This window comes from Cebus imitator, unplaced genomic scaffold (assembly GCF_001604975.1).
Source record: "Cebus imitator isolate Cc_AM_T3 unplaced genomic scaffold, Cebus_imitator-1.0 Scaffold223, whole genome shotgun sequence".
In the NCBI taxonomy this organism is placed as follows: domain Eukaryota; kingdom Metazoa; phylum Chordata; class Mammalia; order Primates; family Cebidae; genus Cebus; species Cebus imitator.
Genome location: NW_016107538.1, coordinates 917,241 through 923,163, shown reverse-complemented (window position 1 = coordinate 923,163; position 5,923 = coordinate 917,241). Strand labels below are relative to the sequence as shown.

The following is a 5,923-nucleotide window of genomic DNA, read 5'->3' as shown; positions in this document are numbered from 1 at the left end:
CAAAATAATTCCAGATGGTTCAAAGATGCTTATGTCTAAGAAAATGAGGCCACGTGTAGTGGCTTACACCTATAATCCCAGCACTTTGGGAGGCCAGGCAAGATGGATCACCTGAGGTCAGGAGTTCCAAACCAGCCTGACCAACATAGAGAAACCCCGTCTCTACTAAAAATACAAAAATTAGCTGGGCATGGTGGCAGGCATCTGTAATCCCAGCTACTTGGGAGGCTGAGGCAGGAGAATTGCTTGAACCAGAAGGCAGAGATTGCAGTGAGCCAAAATCATGCCATTGTACTACAGCCTGGGCAACAGAGCAAGACTCCATCTTTAAAAAAAAAAAGACATCTAATATACCAAGAACACTTGCAAATCAAAAGGTTAAAAAGCCTACAGAAAAATGGGCAAAGACTGTGAAAAACTATTGGAAACCTTATTTATATTCTATGAAATGCAAATTAAAACAGTAATACAATAACACTTCTTCTATAAAATTGAGTTGAACGATTGACAATACCCAGTCTTGGCACAAGTGTAGATAAACAAGGAATTTAATTCACACTTGTTGGGAAAAATTGTTCTGAACACTTTGGAGAGCAGTTTGGCAACATCTATTAAATTAAAGCATTCACTGTTTTTGACCACACAACCCCACTTCTAGGAATTTTTTTGTCTAAGGTCATGTGTTTGTACAAACTGCACAACATAGAGCATTGTCACATTTATAGTTGCAAAAAAAAGAAGACTAGGTGATATAGGGAGACCCTGTCTGTACAAAAAAAATTTTTAAAGGCATGGTGGTGATTACCTGTGATCCCAGCTATTCAGAAGGCTGAGGAAGGAGGATCGCTTGGGGCCAGGAGGTTGAGGCTGCAATGAACTGTCACCATACCACTGCACTCCAGCCTGGGCAACAGAGGGAGATCCTGCCTCAAAAAAAGAGAAAGAGTGTCCAGTGCAATGACTCATGCCTGTTATCCCAGCACTTTGGGAGGCCAAGGCAGGTGGATCAATTGAGGTTAAGAGTTCGAGACCAACCTGACTAACATGGTGAAACCCCATCTCTATTGCACACAGACAAAATAGCTAGGCGTGGTAGAGTGCACCTGTAATCCCAGCTACTCTGGAGACTTAGATGAGAGCATTGCTTGAACTTGGGAGGTGGAGGTTACAGTGAGCTGAGATCATGACATGGAACTCTAACATGGGCAACAGATCAAGATTCCAGTCTGAAAGAGAAAAAAAGAAAAGGAAAGAAAGAAAGAAGGGACAGGGGAATGCTTTATTAATGCAGACTGCTTAAATATATTATGATTAATCCATACAATCAAACTCTAAACATCTATCTTGAAGAACAAGACACCTCTGTGTACCAAAATGTACTACATGTACATTTGTACTGAAATATAAGCAAGTATGTACTCTGTATGTATGTGGAAAGAGTTCGTAATGCATTAAGAGGAAAAAGCATGCGATAAAGGAGGTATTTCCCATTTTGGAGGCAGGGAGGAAAATCTGGAGTGCATGTGTGTGAGAGTGCATTCGAACATGTGCCGAAGACACATCTGCGAAAGCATAGCACGAATGCTCACCAACGGAGAGTCAGGGGTGCTGGCCAGCTTCCACTCTCTCTGTCGTGTGTTTCCATTGTGTTTGACTTACTGATAATGAGTTCACATGACTTTTGTAATCCTAGAGAGGGACAGCATGTGTGAAGGTCTGAAGCAATAGGATGCATTTGGGGAAATACTAAAATTGGCCCACAAAGGATGGCAGGAAGAGATGAGAGTGGAGAGGAAGGCGGCAGGCAGATGGCCCAGGGTAGCCCACGCTCTGCCGAGAAGTGTGGGGTTCATCCCGGCACAGCAGGCTTTCTTTGTCCTCGCTGGTGGCTCCTCTCCGTCTCTGAGGCTGCCTCCTCATCTTCTGCCCACATCGAACTGTGAAAGTTTCTAATATAATCCCTTAGGAGGCCATCAACTTTGCTTAGGGTTGAAGAGTGTCTCATTCACTCAATAAATATTTACAAGCCTAGCTCAGTGGCTCATCCCTGTAATCCTAGCACTTTGGGAAGCCGAGGCGGGAAGATCACTTGTGTCTAGGAGTTGGAGGGCAGCCTGGGCAACATAGCAAGACCCCATCTCTACAAAAAATAAAAAATTAGTCAGATGTGGTGATGCACACCTGTGGTCCAGCTACTCAGGAGGCTGAGGTGAGAGGATCACTTGAGCCTGTGAGGTCAAGGCTGCAGTGAGCTGAGATCTTGCCACTGTACTCCAGCCTGGGCAACACAGCAAGACTTTGTCTCAAAAAAAAGAAAAGAAAGAAAGAGGGAGAGAAAAAGAGGGAAAGAAAGGGAAAGAGAGAGAAAGAAAATAAATATTTACAAAGAGAAACTGGATTCCTACAGGTTCAGTCCTGCTGAGAGTCAGTCCTGCTTCCTTGTCTCTTCTCTGTCTCCTGTGACATCATCCATGTTCCTGGGTATATAAAGCATCTTTGTGTCCCCTTCCCATGTCCTCTCTCCTGCTTGGTCTCCTTCTGAGCACAGACTCAGGGATGTAACTGCACGTCCTTGGCACCGTCATCTGATAGGCGTCTCATGTGAAAAACTGGAATACACATGGGGTGGAGGAAGTGACCACTGCTGTTGAATCTCAGAATTAAAACGCTAATACTATTACCTAATGGTCCTTTTAGTACCTCTAATGCTCTTTTAAAAATACTATCTCTAATGGTATCTCTTTTTTATTTCTGATATTTTAATTGGGTGTTTCTCTCCACAACCCTTGGTTATTCTAGCTAGAGGATGCTGTGGGGGACGTGCCCAGCACATAGTAGGGGCTCACTCTTCTAGACATGTTCTCTGAAATCTGGCTCATCTGTCCTTCCACTCAGGGCCAAGGGGATGCCAAATTCCACTGGCCAGAAAGAGCCTGGGCTAAAAAGAACATTCCTAGGGAGGGCTTTGACCTGGGCTGAGTCTACCTGTGCTATTCAAATCTGGAGCCTCAAGTCCTGAGACAGGGCATCCAGATGTCCCAACGCAGGGCCCTCCTGATTGACACCTGCTCCCCTGTACTCATTAGCAGCCTCACCCATCCTACTCCCAAAGCACAGCTGGCCCTCGTATCCGGGAGCTCTGCATCTGTGCATTCAGCCAGCGGTGGATGGAATATTCAAAAAGAAATTGGATGGTTATGTCTCAATGAACATGTGCAGACTTTGTCCTCATCATCATTCCCTAAACAATACAGTAACTCAACCATTTATGTAGCATCTGCATTGCATTATGTATCATAACTAATCTAGAGATACTCTAATGTATACGGGAGGATGCATAGGTTATATGTGAATACTTGACCGTTTTATATCAGAGACTCCAGCATCCATGGATTTTGGCATCCCCGGGGAGCCTAGAGCTAATCCTCCATGGATGCCAAGGAATGACTCTATATACCCAGGAAGGCTTCTCATTGGAGGAAGGGCCCAGTTCAGGACAGACAGGGACATCCTCCTTGGACTACTGTCCATTCCTCTATCCATTCATCCATTGACCCCTTCTCTTTAGGACTGTCCCAATGACAGCCCTAGCAAGTGGAGACAAGAAAAAAGATGGACTCACGTCGTCCAGCTTTGAGGTCTTGGAAGAAGCTGCACCAGTCTGAGGATAGGGGGTCAGAGTCCTCCAGGATCCAGAGAGCACATCAGGCAGCCTCGGGGTGAGGAAAGGAGCCCCGCCTCTCCAGCAGCCACACAGGCCCGCAGCAGGATGGGGCTGGACTGGCCACGTGGATCACTTGAGCCTAAAGAGGGGAAAAGCAAGACCAGGGGGCAGAGGAGGAGCATGGGGGCAGCTGGTGGCCTAACGAGAGGTGGCCTAAGGTAATAAAAAAATACCTGAGACTGGGTGATTTATAAAAGGAAGAGATAAAATTGACTTGCAGTTCAGGAAACTTACAATCATGGCAGAAGGAGAAGGGGAAGCAGGCACCTTCTTCACAAGGCGGCAGGAGGGAGGGAGTGGAGAACCAAAAGTGCCATACTTTAAAACCATCAGTTCTCCTGAGAACTCACTCACTATAGGGGAACAGCACAGGGGATGCTGTCCCCAAATCCAATGCCCTCCCACCAGACTCCTCCCTTGACACAGGAGAATTACAAATTCAAGATGAGATTGGGATGCGGCCACAGAGCCAAACCTGTGAGGTTCTTGGTCTGTCTTGCAGCTCCCCCGGGGCTGGGGCTGAGTGCGGATCTGCTGGGCCTGCTCTGCAGTAGTCGGGGCTCTGCCAGTGTACCCCCATCTGGTGCTTCCTGGGGGTGGTGGCTGCTTCCTGACCAGGGGGTGGAGCAGCTCTCCTGCCACACACCATCCCAGCCCCCCGCCAGGGCCTTTTGGAGCCCCGGCCACGTCCTCCCCGGGTGAGGGCATGACACCAGCTCCTTGCTCTTCCTGCTGCTTAGGTGACAGGCCTCCAGTCATCCCTAGGTCCCATCACTGCTCCTGCTTCTAAATAAAGAGTGTTTTGCCAAATCTTCCTGGGAGAAGCCGGGGCCTCATCCGTGTTATTTGTTCTATCTTGCTAAAGCTGGGTTAACACATCTGGGCAAGCAGGCAGTGCAGTGATTCATTGCAATTTAACAAGTATTCGTGTTCCTCCTGTGTGCTGCACGATTTGCCCAGGTACTGTGAGTGCGAAGACGAAACAGATATGATCACTATTCTTATGGAGGCCCAGTCTAGTCCCTGTTTTTCTAAACAGAGTAGAACATATCAGAGCCAAACACTGTAAGGGTAAGAATGATTTCAGAAAGTTATTTTACATACTGTGTGTGTATATACGTATACAAAATGGTTCTCATTACAGGCCTCCTTCCAAAGAGTTTGACAGCCATTACTCTAGTGCAGCGCTTTTCTTTCTTCCCTTCCTTCTTTCTTTCCTTTCTTTCTTTCTTTTCTTTCTTTCTTTCTTGGCAAAGAACTTCACTGACCTTGTTTCAAACTTGATTCCCAGGCTTCTTCAGCTTAATTAGCTGCAAAGAATGCATTGTGTATAAGCGGAAACTGAAAACAGCTGCAGTGTCCAAGGGGCTTGGGATTGAAAATATTAGAGATCTAGATTGTATCAGATCCATAGACAAAAAATGTGTTAAAAGGCAGTCAGAATATAAAATAGCAGCGCCCAGTAACTTCTTCACATTTTACCTTGAGAAGCTGACTCAGTTCAGTTTGCCTCATCCTTGGAAGCCTCATCAAAATTCTCCACAAGATCTGGAACTTTATCATCATCCTCTTCTCCAGTAGCAAGTGGTGCTTTTCCATCCACAGATTGTTTGGGCAGAGCCTCAGCTGGGCTCCTGAAACTAGTCATACTGTCTGGCCCAAGCTGGTTTCAGATGCTGGGTAGCATTTCTGTCTGCTGCTTTGTCTCAGCACAGCCTGTTAATGGTGAAAGTGTTCACTGCCAGAGACGCCTGAACTTCAGGATCACTGTTCCTCGGTTTGTAAACATATTCACCTCTTCAAGACCAGAGATATTATTTACCCCTAACGTCTTTAAGAAGAACTGAAGTTTTCATCATCTGCTGTGGCTGTTCAATAAACCACCTTCTTTCTGCGAGCAGTTCCTTTCCCACCAATGCGCACTCATGCCTGCAGTTTGACGAGTTTTTCCCAGTTCATGATTGTTTCGTTCATCTTGTTGGAGCGGATAAGGGGCCGAGAAGGGGACTGGGGTTGGTGGTCAGGGCGTCTTGGGTGGACCAGCTGAGATTAGGCGCACACACATGGGGATGGAAGATCTAGTGCAGCGCTTTTCAATTGGGGTGACTTTTGTCCTTCAGAGGACATTTGAGAACCTCTGGAGATATTTTTGATTGTCACAGCTTGAAAGGTGCTGCTGGCATCTAGTGGGTGGAGACC

The 5,923-nt window shown here is 46.5% G+C and overlaps 1 pseudogene; it reads right to left on the bottom strand.

Moving 5' to 3' along the window:
- Positions 1 to 5,225: 5,225 nt before the first annotated feature.
- LOC108281326 lies at positions 5,226 to 5,698 on the bottom strand (annotated as a pseudogene).
- Between the last annotated feature and the right edge of the window lie 225 nt (positions 5,699 to 5,923).